This window comes from Haliaeetus leucocephalus, unplaced genomic scaffold (genome assembly GCF_000737465.1).
Source record: "Haliaeetus leucocephalus isolate CR32 unplaced genomic scaffold, Haliaeetus_leucocephalus-4.0 Scaffold251, whole genome shotgun sequence".
NCBI lineage: Eukaryota > Metazoa > Chordata > Aves > Accipitriformes > Accipitridae > Haliaeetus > Haliaeetus leucocephalus.
This window is the reverse complement of record NW_010972687.1, coordinates 7,393,477-7,407,843: the sequence shown is the minus strand read 5'-3', so window position 1 is coordinate 7,407,843 and position 14,367 is coordinate 7,393,477. Positions and strand designations below refer to the sequence as shown.

General features: G+C 40.6%; 1 protein-coding gene across 1 annotated transcript in view; it reads right to left on the bottom strand.

Annotated features, from left to right (window-relative positions):
• LOC104832512 (mitochondrial carrier homolog 2-like) overlaps positions 1–14,367 on the bottom strand; it is a 32,032-nt gene that overhangs the window by 16,837 nt on the left and 828 nt on the right. The gene's annotated exons all lie outside the window — the stretch shown is intronic.

Genomic DNA, 14,367 nt, shown 5'->3' with positions numbered 1-14,367 from the left:
TGGCTGCTGGGGTAAATAAGGAGCTGGCTAAATTTAACTTTTAATCTGAATTTGGGGCCCAAGGGGAATTATTAACTATGAATAGTGCTGGGTCTGGAAGGGGGTCCCAAGGCTAATGTAAGACTGGTGATAATAGGGCCCAGATGTCAATCCTTTATGCTTCTGTATAAAGGGATCACTTAACACTGCATAAATGTCAGATTTGGGTTACGAGCCAAACAACTATGATATGATCTAGGCAATGCAGAGGCTATTGGCTGGGCTAAGATTTGGGTTAAGATTTGGTGCTCACTGCAGTCTTCAAGTTACTTTTGGAACTGGCATCCAAAAAGATTCAGACAATTGCTGATAAACTGGGTTATTCCTAGAAAGTGAAGGGCTGCTTGAGTAGCCTTAGGTTTGTAGTTGAAAAGCCTTAAGGCTGTTAAAACCTGAAATGAGAGTAGTGTTATGCCTCATACCAGTTCTAACTGTTCAGCTAGGCTTATGTGGCTGGACCAAAATGCTTCCCATGAGATGCCGTGGCAGATGCTAGCAGGTGTCTCACAGCTAGTTTTAGACATGGGGTTTGCAGGACTCAGTGCATAAATTTTAATATGAGAATTAGGCTGAGTCAAAGTAGTGCTGGAAACTCATAGTCTTTCACCCTGAATGCTCAAACTCCTGATTAAAAACTCCACCTACAATTTTCATGGGTCAATTAGAATTTGAGCCCAGGGAGACATTTTCTATGGAAAGTTCTTTCTGCATGACAAAAAACAGAAAGAGCAGCAGGAACATCTTAAATGAACTTAATCAATCATTTCTCATTTTCAGGAAGTCAAACAGTGAGAATGTCTCAGCAGTTTATTGGAAAGAATATTTTTTCATTCTAATTATCCTATATTATTACCTTGGGAATACCTTGATATTAACAAGGTATTAATAAGGTAACAATATGGTATAATTAGGTAAATTGTGGTTAAATATGAATGTTTTCAAGTTTAGGAGCTGAAGATTTTATTATATACAAATACTATTTAAAAATTAGGAAAAGTACGGTTCTCATGCAGGGTTGCATAAAATATTTTAAAGGACAGTCTTAGCATTTGAGAAACTATCTGTATATTTCTGCCATGAGATTTTCACAGTTATTGTGAACATCTGCTTTCAAAAAGCAGCACCAGTACCTGTTCTATGGTGCTGGCATAATATTTTTCCTTTCTTGCTCTTCCATTTGCCTGTCCTCATCCCTTCCCTTTTCTCTTTTTCCCTTCTCAGTATCTATTTTTTTTTTCATTTAATCTCATCTTTTGTTTCTAAAAGCACTTCCCCATTAAATTTCAGTTTGAAGCATTCCTCAAAATGCCATTAAAAAACACTTGCATGAAACTTCTGCAATGCATAAATACCTCATAAACAAGTGGCCACACACTCTACATCTTTTTGTCCCTCAAAATCTATACTGTTTGCTGTGTGAGATCCCAAAAGCTTATTAATCTTTAGGTGCCAGTCTTGCAATAACTCTTTAAATCCCCTTCAGCTATGAACACCTTTTGCTTGCAACCATCCACATACATAAAGCAGGTTAAATGGATGCTGCAGGTTCCTGTCCTTTGGAACAGGGAGATACCTCATACGTTGTGTAAATCAGAAGAGAAGCATCCTTTAGGCCGGATTTGGGACAATGGATATCAGACCTCACAGCTTTTGTCTGGAGAGCAGTGGTCTCCAAATTGGGGGTTCCTGCACCCCAGGGGGTACACAAGACAATCCACTGGCGAGCAGGAAGAAAGTAGTTTTTACCATTAAAAAAAAAAAAAAAAGTAGTGTTTATTTTATCTTTATGTCATCCTTTTTACATTTCTATTTTGTGTATATTCTATTATGTACATAACATTAGTATGGTAGTACATGTATATAATTTATAAATAAATATATATATATAGGAGTGCATACTCAAATTTTTACTCACAGGGATGCACGATGAAAAAAAGTTTAGAGACAGCTGCTCTAGAGCATCTAATTCACCTTGAGCACTATGTAGCTATTACATCTGTAATGAATAAAATACATGTATAATCCTCTACTTAGGCCTGTATCTGTGGCATGAAAGAGAAATCCTGTTAGCCATTATAAAAGCAAGTATCTTCTTTCTGCTATAAAAATGGGCTAAATCAACTTCCAGCTGTGCCTGGTTGTGCAGTACTTGCTCATCCTTTGCAATTAAGACACAGTGGAAGCTGAGGGCAGGATGTTTTGACTCCTGCTGTCTCATAAGGATTTCATGTCACAAAACATACCTGGGGCCTATTTAATTGGTTTTGGTATTCAGCCTATAAATGGCTGAACCTGTGATCTGGGCTTACAAACAGAAGGGGGCACTGAATATGTGAGGACAGTTTGCCATTTTTTCTTTATGTAAGCTGGAAGAGTTAGGGATGTGTTACTTGGCAACCTCACCCAATTTGAGCATTGAAAATTATCTTCTCCAACTCAATATATGTTATTCCTACAGGTTACTTTTTTGTTGTTTTTTTCAATTCTCAAAATTTTTTTCTTCTGAAGGTCATATATTCATCACGCACTAGCAAAATACCACTCGCAGAATGACATATAGACTGCAGAATGCAAAGAGGAAAAAGCGAATAATTGATAGTGAAGTTTTTAATGGCAGTGGAAGTTTTGTCCATACAGGCATCACAGCAGCTCATCTGTAAAACTAGGCACATCCTTATATGCCTGGTTTTGCCTGTTTTCTCATTCTCAGGCTGTGGACTGTGTAGGGCAATGGCTGTGGTTTTCTCCTCTGTCTGTATGGTGCCAATAATTACTTCCATTGCTACAAAATTATGCCCTTCATAATAAACAACAACTGTACTAAAAATAATAATCACAGCCATCACAACAGCAGTACGAAGGGATGTCGAATGCAGAAGGTCTAATCCTGTACTGCTAAAACAGCTTCGCTCACCACTGGAAACTGCCTGGAAGGGGCCAGACGGGGACAGCTGTGGGAGTGTGAGAAGTATTGGGTGAGCAGGAGCAGAGGCCTCAGGGTAGCGAATACACCATTCCCAGTAGCTTTAAATGATAACTTTCTATTAGCAGTAGGTTCGAAGTACAGTGTCAATCTCTTCTCTGCAGGTATAGAAGAGAGCCAGCCTTTCTGTTCCCCTCCGTTTCCTTAGTCACCAGTAGCGCTAAAAGCTTCACAACCTCTTTTGAAGGGAGAGACACATGAGGCTGCCCTGACCAGCCTCCGACTCCGGAGGGCTGCCAGGCTCTAGCTCTGCAGTAGTTTGGCGTAATTAAGCATTGCCATCTGATGGCGGAACCTTGGTACTGCAGAGCAGTTCCCTACCAGTGGAAAGTTGACATTAAAGCAAGTGGCTTTTTCTCAAAGGAAGTGTCTATGACTAAACACCAGATTTCATTTTTTCCGACACCATTTAATGATGATTTTCTCATGGTGAAAATCCTATTTTCCTGAACTAAGCAGGGTTTAAGCAGCAGGAAAGAGATTGCTTTAATGTTTGCAACATTAGAAACCCTTTTCATCCCTGATCACTGTGTTTCTAGCTTTTCCTTAGAGACAGGATGCTGGAAACTTTTGCTCTGCTTTTGCTTTTTCCTTCTCTGGTCCTTCTGTGGTGTCACTCACAGCCATTCAGACAAGCACAGGGTGGTAGGCAGTGAAACCTCTCTGAGTGCACGTACTGTGATTTTGGATGGTTGGCATTGTGCCATGCTATTGTTTCAGGTGGCAGTGTGTCTTGTGCTGGGACAGACACTTCTTATAAAGACTTTAGTAGTGTATTTCAGCTCTCAAGAGTGGTGTTTTCATTTTCCGCTATGCAATTCTGACAGCGGTTTGTATAACTGTGTCTCAGCCTCACCACTGTAAACTTGATTTTCCAATGCTGCCAGGCTTACTGCTTGGCACGGGAAGCCTGCCCTTCCATTCAGAACTCTGCTCCCACTTACAAGTCAATTATTGTCAAAGGAGGCATACTGATGATCTTGGTGCTACTGCTAAACAGAGACAGATTGAAATAGCATGGGATTGGGGACTTGGAAAGGAGGAAAGATTTATTACTTCTAATTCATTTTTGGAAGAGAAAAATAAGTTGCTTGCAATTCTGCATCATATTCTGTGCTTGGATATCAAAGTGTTTTACTAGCTGATTATCTTCACAGCCTATCCTATGGGTGAGGCTGCTCTGATGTATTGCATTTCTCTGAAAGCAACAGCAAAGACTAGGCAAATAATTCAACTTTTGTAGCACATAGCTTTTCACTTCCTTGATTTGGAAGATGGTGCTCACAACTTTGTACCTTGCCAATTTCCTTCTGGGAAGAAATGAGGTATTGAGATTATTTATCCAGTAGCCTGGAAAACACTGTTAATTAGCTCATGCAGACCTCCATGCTGCTAGCAAGATTAACCAAGCAAGTCTAAAACCAACGCCTATATATTTCTGTATCATAGTGCAGATGCACACATGCAAAACCCACAGTCCTTTGAAAATTGGAACATACCTCAGTCACTTGACCCTTTTGACCCTTGGGTTTACTATCCTTTGTCATGCATAGACTTACTGTTATAAGACTTCTCACTGTTTTAATTTGTCACCTGGACAGTACCGTCTCACCTTTGTAAAAAGATACTACATTTAGATGGGAACAGTGCTATCTGTAAGTGCTGGATATCTGCTCATGTCTTACCTAGCATGCTGTACTGTATTCTGTACTAATGGCTTTCCAGGAGTGCAAATAGAGGCGTAGCATTTCTGTGCTCATTCATATGCACAAACATGAGACTTAAGTAGAGATATGATTCAAATCTGTTCAACAAACCTTTTGCCTCAGCCTACTCCAGCCTACTCTGAAGTATCACATCTAAATATTTTCTCTAAAGCACAACAGCTCTACTAGATCATGGCTATTCTCTTGCTTGGTTTTGTAAGTTGCTCCCCACTATTTATCTCATTTCATTAGTGGAATGCATGACTTCTCCTCCAGGTTTTTTGAGGTGTTTCTCTTTCATGGAGACCAGACTGCAATCATCGTCATAGGCAATGAGCAGTGCAACTGAAATAATGCAAGTCAGGGAAAACAGACTGGGCATCTACTGGCAAGACAGAGCTTTGAATACTGTGTTTCAATACATCCACTCCAGACTTGCATACAAAAAAAATGCATCTTCATTATGGCCTGTACTTAAACCACCAAAGTTTTCATCTACCATTATGCTGTAACGTACCTGTTGCAGCATGCTGCAAACTGAACCTTCCTCTTACCAGAGGTCATACACAGCGTATCACGTGAAGATGGGTACAAAACAGGGAATCAGTTAGCTGAGTTTATGAGCAATCTCACTTATAAATTCTTAGTCGTAATTAATAACAAAGAACTCTGCCAGTAAAATTAATGACATTTCAGAGCCATTTAGTGATTTGAACTTCCACATGCTGCTTTGTCTCAGAAAGCACTAGGAATTTGAGCTTCAAGTTCTTAGCCCTACTGATAAGTAGTTACGGTCTCCTAACAACACTGCAGAAAAGACTCCCTGTCAAGAATACAGTTAATTTTCATTTATTATTTTGTAGCCTTCCAACAGAGGTTTCAGTCAAGGAAACTATACCTCATAGTTTAACCTCAAGCAGTATTACAGAAGAAAGAGAAAAAAGTAGAGAATATATCTTTTCCACCATACTGAATGATTTAATTGCTGTTACTCTTTCTGTCACTAGTAGAATGTCTGTGAGTGAAGCAGAGTCTCAAATGATACAGATGTGTATGAGTTACCTGCTCGTACTGGTATCTTTATCCATCCCAGCATCATTATCCCATTTGTTGGAAGCTGTGAGTGTGACATTTTTCTCCCTCCCCCCTCCCCCCCATTTTTTATCTTGGTCTCGGCCTGTGGGAAAATAAAGAACAGTGTCGTCTCTAACATGCCCAGAAAATGGTCACCTAACTGCAGTTTGCAGTGAGTTTTCTCAGCTAGTGCTATTCTAAAAAGGAATAAACAATGGTTTATGAATTGGGGCATCTTGATGTGCCCTAGACCTTAGACCAGCCCTAGCTGCAGGCACTTCATATGTGTGAGATGATCAGTTGTTGAACAGGATGAAATAAAGACAAGAAATACCACTTTCTGCAGGGAAACAGTAACTTCTGGTCTACAAGGATGGCTTAAGCAGCTGTGTGTTTTGCGTGGTAAAGAAGAGCAGATTAGATTAACATGAAAGGTTGTTCCTCAAGTCAGCTTGCCATGGTGAAAGCAGTTCCAAATCTCTCTGCTAGTTTGCATCTGCAGACATGGTGCTGTACTATATCCCTACTCTGACCATCTTGGTGTTCTGTGTTGGAGTCTCAATTCTTCCCATATTAAAAGGATATTCTTCCTGGCAATTGCATGAAGGCAGCAATCACCTGCCTCAATACTGAACACAGATATTGTTATCTATGTTACTCTGTCGAGGTGTCTTTACCCCAAAGGGACTTTTTCTCTCTCGGTGTGCATGAGGGTAGTTCATCATGCTGGCTGTTTTCACTTACACTCCTTTCCAGATTTCCCACTGACCCAGCTGACAGGGGCCATCATCTGGCAGCGCCTTCTCAGACTTTGGCCTTCTGAGCCACTTTCTGCTCTATCACCTTCTGTCTCTCATTTGAGATCAGAGATCCAGCTTCCTTCACCTTTCTTGCAATATAATACACTTTTCACGAGCTTCCAGATGCTCTGTGGCTGGGCAGGCATCACAGCTTGTTGCCTCAACAGGTCTGTTTCTCATCAACTCAGAAAAATGAATAGGCTGCCAGCTGTACCAGCCCTGCTAGAAGTGTGTGTGTGTGCAGGTGCACATGCATGCTTCTCCCATACTTAAGCGTCAGCTCTGCAGTTGCACTGCCCTGGCCCCACTCACACAGTGGCAGCATCTGGCCCTGGTGGAGGGCTTCCTTCAGCACCGCAGCACTTCTGATCTTTCCTAGTCTCTCCCTCTAATCACTCTTATTTGCTTTTTCAAGAAAATGGTTGGATAAACCTTTGCAAACCTGTCATCAAAAGTGATATATTTTGCTGAGGTGGATGATGTAACAGCCAAATATCCCCTGTGGAATTAGCGTGCACTGGAAAAATGACGACATGTCTGAGTTCCGAGGTAATGGGCTGGCATCCCTTTTTGTTCTCTCCAGTCAATGCTGAATCTCCCCTGGGTAGCACTGAGCAGTCCTGAATACCTCCTCCACCAAAAAATTTCTATCCACTGCTATGGGGTCTACAAGCCTCACTCCATCATTACTTCAGATAGACAGCTGGCTAATTTTTGTAAGTAGTTTCTAGGGGCAGAAGAACTGGGGGCAACCAAGTGTTTCTGTGATACCTACAAGGCCATGATGTTATGTTTGTACCAACACTTTTCATCTAGAAAATAAGCGTGTCACAGTGACAACGGCCAACACATGCAGTGCCAAGGTCCTGCTGTACCATAAAGCAGTGTGTCTTGGGAGCCACTGCCCCTCCCCAATCAGCAGCGTCTTGTCTCAGGGGGTAAGGGCAACTAACTCACACTTCTCACTAAGTCTGGAGCTTAGAAAGAGCAGGGAAACACTGGTACTCGCTGTGGGAAGATACCATATCCTTAAAAAGGAAGAGATCCTGGTTAAGCACCAGTGCTGAGTCCCCAGCTCAGCTGGAGACAGCACCTCAAGTGGAGGTTAGATCTTGGCTCTCTGTGGGTCTTGCTGGGTGCCACAGGGTCTGCGAGCCAGTCAAGATACCTCTGATACGCTCAGAGAAACGGGGGCCTACAGCTTGAGATACATCCACACATTTTTTTTGCTTCTTCAAGCACTGATTACTATTCTGTTTCCTTATAAAAAGCATACAGTAACACTTTGTCTCCTTCAAGAACAGGAAAGACACTGTGGGACAGTTTCTTTGCTTGTTGTTCAGATCTCTGTCAGCCAGCACGCATGTGAAAACCTCTGTTACTATTTCCTCGGAGTCACAGTAAAGAAGTGCTTCTCCAGCTGGATCCTTGGTGTCCTTGTGGCCTTCTCTGTGTGTTCATGCTACTTTCCTCAGACTCACAGAAATTAGTTTAACCAGCAACCCTGCCTTTGTTATGAGGCTCCTAGAGTGGCAGGGCCATACCTCGCAACATGCTAGGGTTAGGGTTATAACTTCCTATTAGGTTATCTGTTAGTAAAATACCTGGACAGTGGACGCTAAAGAAACAGACAGGGATGCACCTTCTAGCATCCCTAGTCCAGTTATGTATGGAGGGAGTAGGAGGAGAAAGGAGTGCAGGAGTGGCCAGGCTCACATGCTCTCCTAAACAGCACCTCTGGCTGCTACTGCAGGAGGTGGATCTCAGGTCTCTTACCTATGTTCTGAAATCAACTGGGAGCCAGTATGCCTGGATATTTTCAGCAAACTGAAATATATTTCCCAGTGATCAAAAGCCTGATTCTGACATTGCCACCTACACTGGTTTCTCCCTGTCTTGACAGATACTGTGTTTTGGATATCAGCCTTGTGTTATGTGATGAACTCGCACTGGGAACTGTACTAGCACATTTGCAAAGTGAGGGCTGGGGTTTAGCCTAAACAACCCATTCATACCTGCATGAGTCATGAAACTAAATTCTCAAGCAGTCTTAAAAATCATCCTTTTCATTTTAACCCTACATGCATACTCATGCATAGGTGAATTTACTTTTACAACAGATTGTTTGAGCAGAACAAAAGCATATAAGATCAAGACAAAGTTGCTCAGCATGCATCTCAAGCAAGACTGATAGTGCCTTTTCTTACAGCCTGCAAGATCCAGTTGCAAACTAGTTCCTTTGCATGCTGGAGACTGTACAAAGAAAGGACTAAATGGCCATACATGTGTGATACTGTTATTATCAAAGGAAATGTTTTTGCTACCACTGCCATCAGTAAAGTGAGCTTACTTGGAGCAGTGATGGGAAGTTGTAAGATAAAAGCTGACTTTAGAGCAGGATTTTATAGCTTTCTAATAACTAGTTAATGAAAAAAGGATTTTGAGCTACTGCTTCTTAATCCTATCACAATCAAATGGACTCTATAACAATCTAAAGTATAGGTTTCTTTTTACCCACCTCTCACTCCCATTTTTAAAGTCATACCATGTTGCAGTGGTGTCCTAGCTGTCTGAGTTGAACTTTCTTGCTAGCTCTCCAGAGCTGACCCAGTATGTGCTTGGCATGTCCCTTCTGTACTTTCTTCTGTACTGTCTGTAGTTGTATCACGGAAGAAATATCAAGTTAGCAGAGCAAAAGGAAATACACAGAAATGCAATTCTTGTATTGCTAAGTGCTTCCTTTTCCCATTTTCTTTCACTCTGTCTCAAACTGTGAGAATTCCCAAAGTAATCAACCAGCTTTTCATTCTGGCACAAATTCCCTCTGTGGCTCAGGGTAAAGTTTTTTCTTTGATTTTCTTTACTTGCTTACTTACATCACAAAGCAATTATATTGATTAGCTAATACTTATTCAGAATTTAGAAACTGTGGCAAACTATGCAAACTATGGATAAAATTAATTTTTAAAATGTAATAGTTATCAGTCATTTTACATTGTTTTATTGCCTGTACTTTTGGCATGGAACAGAATTCATATGGTAAAGAACAACAGGGAATAACTGTATAAACAGTCACGCAGACTCATTTGTTGGCCATATTTTTCAGAGGCTTACACAAAAGGAGTCTTTTGTAGATATGCCGCATTTCTGCATCATGCTCTATAGTACGTATCTCACTAACAGCAGAGTTTCTGATCAGACCTTCCTCACACTGCCAATAAAGCTGGAAAAGTTAATGACTCTTCTTCTGTACCTTTATGGAAGAAAATACTTTTAATTGTGATTATAAACATTTGAGATTATCTAGAAATTCTGAATTGAATCATGTAAAGTTCAAATTACCAAAGCTGAAAAAATGCCTGTTAGACCTTCACAGCTGAACTTCTGTGACATTGTCCATGTAACTCATCCCAAACAACAGGATCTGAAAAACCTGAGCAGACTGTACTTTGAAATACAGCAATATAACTATGTATTTGAGCCAGCAACGAAATCTGCAAGGATGTTAATGGGACATCTGTCTAATCTAATCTAATCTAATTTAATCTAATCTAATCTATCTAGGAGCGGGGTCTGAGAACAGAGTTTGGCCTTTTATACCAAGTGTTCTTCCTCCAGCAATCTTGAATTTTGCAGGCTCCTGGTTTAAATCTTTTTACCATTTGGTTGTTACAGTGACAAATTGTATCATATAATCATGACATATGTCACTCAGTGATGACAAAAATTATTTATTTCTACAAAGTGAACTGTTAAAAATTATAACTACACTTTAATTACCTTCTTAGCTTAGTTTTGGGTGCAGTGAAATGTCTACATGTTTTTAGCAGTTTTTTTTTTTTTTTATTTTGTTAATGTAGATTTGGAATGATTACTTAAAAGACTTCTAGTTCATACATTTTACAAGATGAGAAGTGATAGCAAATGTAATATTCAGGTGGCATATACTTTGCTCTATTTGATTGGTGGAATCTTGCGGATAAGCAACAAATACGGAGATTTAAAAATTACAGTTCGATATTTCTATTTCAGAGGCATGTAAACTTCCCTTCCAGGATCTACAGTCTGCATGTTAAGTGCCTTGTCCCACTACAGAAAACTGCAAAGGTACTCTCACCAGAGCCAGTCTCACACTAAAACGCTGACAACGTTCATACTCCCACAAGAGGGCAGTAGGCAAGCACGGTACAGGAAAACCCCTTTGCACTGGATTTTATTTAATATCAACCTTATAGTTCATTCTGCTTATTAATCATAGGGAAATCCGCACAACCTGTCAGAGTAATTTAATGCATAATATGAAATGAATCCCATTTTACAGCTACTATACTGAGAAATTACTTTTTAGCTAATTTGTGCTCATAATTACATAAGTTTAAACATAAGTTTATGCCTTCTGGTATCTTTCACCTGTGTCCCAAGATGTGAGGTGCTTTGCTATCACAGTTGTAAATAAATATTCTGGGATGCTGTCCCAGCATAGGAAATTCGTGTAGGTGAAATGAAGCACTTTCTGAAGCAAAGAAGACAAAAGATTGATTGTCTAGCTAGAAATCAGCCTGGTAATCTCCCATGTAGTACCCTTCCCTGCCTGAAGCTCTGCACGTTACTGCAGTTCCTCCTGATCCATCTCCTGCGGCAGCCAGGACCAGCCTCAGTCACCCCCTTCACACTGCTTCAACCCTAAACATCATGGCATAGCAAGGTAGAGAGCATCTGCACTGGTGGAGTGACACAGCCTTGCGAGTCATCTCTGCAGTGTGACTTGCTGGATCTTACCCTCTGTCCACCCAGGCAGCACGAAACTTCTGCAGCTGTAAGACTTTTGAGCAAAGAAAATTTTTTCTCAGCACAAGTTGGCATCTAAGGCTGCCTTTCCCACACGGGCACTCTTAGTACATGAAAAAAAGGCCTTTGTGAAGGGGTTTCACTCCCATTGTCTTTTTGGCCATCATTTGAACCTACGAGAGGCAACCTTCATAATAAAATACCTGGGCATTTCTCACCAGCATGTGTCTTATTTTCAAAATAATTATACATTTGGGATTTTCTGCGCTGAGGGGAAAGTTTGTTCCAAAGAAGTTAGATGGTTTTGGGTGCTTGCAGTTCTAAAACAGCTGTGAACCATGCCTAGTTGAACGTCATCTGTTCGCAAACAAGACTGTGTTTTCTTCTATATAGAAGTGAGCTGTTTCAGCAATGTTTAATCAACCAGCACTGACCTTTCTTCTCAAATGCCACAAATTTGTTTTCCATAAATGTTTAACTACTTATTTCTAAAGGTAAAGGTTCACAACATGTAAAACCTACTTTTAACCTTACACTGATTTTGTAGTTACCACACAGCATGGTTGCTGTAGGGCTGCATATGTGTTTTAGAAGGTGAAAATTTTTCATCTGTATTCCAAACATCTTATGACACTTGTGTTATCTCCTTTTTCGTTTTGCTTATGACATCTTTCTGTATTGTCCTAAGATATGTGAAAATACTGACAAAGAGGAAAAAAATTAAGCCCATAGTATAACACTGTCTAAGCTGGTGACCTTTTCTCTTAACAAATGCATGTTTGAGAATTGATCAGAATCCCAGGATATACCTATACTGCAGTCTCTGGCTAATATAGACAAACCTAGCTAGATAGCTTGACTAGATAGCCAGTTGTCACAGCACAAAACTCGCTGCAGGTTGCAGATTCTGCCCAAAAATTTGGGTAAGTATCAGGCAGTTTATGGCACTAAGCTTTACATTCTCACAACTTGTCTAACCTCAACCATTAGATCTTAATTATTTAAGGTCAAGACAACTTTCTATACTATAGTGGAATCCCAGAAATGACCAATGTATGCACATATTCTAAGGCCAGGGGTGTAGAAATGGGTTAATCTATAGTATATTGAGTTGGCTTGACTGCAGAAGATTGTATCTGCTAAAAATAATTACGCTACTTCCCTGCAGTGGAAAATGCACCTCTGAAAGGACCAGTGTGAAACCAGCATCCTTTCAGATGACTGCTATTTCAGTTCACAGCTTGCTTATTTCTACCTGGCTTCCACAGTAGGAATGGAGGAGTAAAACTCTTGTCCCGCTCATCTCACTGACTCCAAAAGGGCATGGGTTTCAGCTCAGAACTTGAGGACAGTATGCATAGCCCTGTGAGTAAGGTGAAAGAGGTTAAGTTATCCTCAGGCATGGATACCAAAACCTTAGATTGCAACCATTTTGACCTGATCTTGGCTATTTTACACTGAAGTACAGTTCTTCCTGCAGGTTACTGATGTATTTGTTAGGGTCTTCACAATTAAGGTAAATTGTCCCAAATCAGCAGCTCTGGGGTTTGTCACCACAAGTCATATATTCCCATGCTGTTCTAGCCTCCTTGCTTCTACCCAGTTTAAGTGCACTCATCCAAAATTTTATGGGATCTTTGCTATTAATTGTTCTCAACTATTCAGACTGAAGTAGCTGCTATAGGTGGTTGTAAAGTATTGTTTACGCTTAAAGAAAGAGGTAATGTCAATGTTTTGTAAATTTTCCAAAATCCATCTGCTGCTCCAAGAACATTTTTATGATGCTGGGCTGGTAACCACTTGCCAAAGACTGAAATATCCCATTCAGAAGAGCATTACGGCTACTTATATTTAATATCATCAGGACTGTCCATAATTCTGGAAATGGCTAAATTAGACCAAAGTTGTGTGCACTTGCAGGAGAAGACATTTACACATACCTTTGAAGTATGTAATGTATAGATATGCAATGTACTTTGCGTGAAGAAAGAACATATATATGCAAAGAGGTGCACATTGTGAAAGATTTTTGCCCTCCATGTGCTACCACCTGGAATGATTTCAGTCTGCGGTTTCAATTTTAGGATTTGAGACAGTGCTTATCGAACTCATGGATGTATTCTACTGAAAATTTATTGGATTTATCTTCTTAGATAACGCAATCATAAAACAACGGGTGCAACAAATCTACACTGTATAGAATAGATCCTCCATATCCAGATTTGTAGTTGTCAAATTATTGTGTGAAGAAAGGGTGTACCTAGGGTCAGGTGTTGGGTGAACTTGGTTTAACTTACTAGCGCCTGGATTTTTCTGATCAAACATTAGCAGCAAAACATATTTCTTGATTTTGCTGCACAGTCAGGAAGGCTGGAGTCAAAGGAGTGAGATTCAGGAGGGTCTATGTTCCTAGGTGTGTTTTGCAGTAGTATTTGTATGAGGTGCATTAATTTCTAGCTTTTGGAGTGAGACTTGGCCTATATCTTTCTACTGAAGTTGGGAGAGTTTGTTACAAAAATCTCGTTGGGTCCAGCTGCCAGTGGCTGTTTCCTTGCAGCTTTTTTATGGTGTTGAAGATATTGTTGCATGTGGGGTTAGCATGATCTCTTTAAACAGAAGTTAATACTTGATGGAATCGGTTACTAAATGTGTGTTTTTCCTGTACCGCTGTGTCAGGCTAAGAGCATTCCTGTGAGGCAGAAGGTGCTAACCTTGGTCTGCGGGTTATGTGCAGTTCACCATAACCCACATGCCACGCTCAGAGTTTTGCAGTCAAGCGCTGAAAACACAGCAGACTTCTGAATTTTCGGGCGTGCTTCTTCAGGAGCGTGAGCATTGAAGTTGCATTCACTTTCTGTGCCATTCACAGACCGGATGGCCTCAAGCTTCGGTTCCCCCATAATGCATGGGAATGAGACCCGCTGGGGGGGGGGGGAGAAAATATGCTGGCGGGGTTTCCCCGCTGCCGTTATTTTCG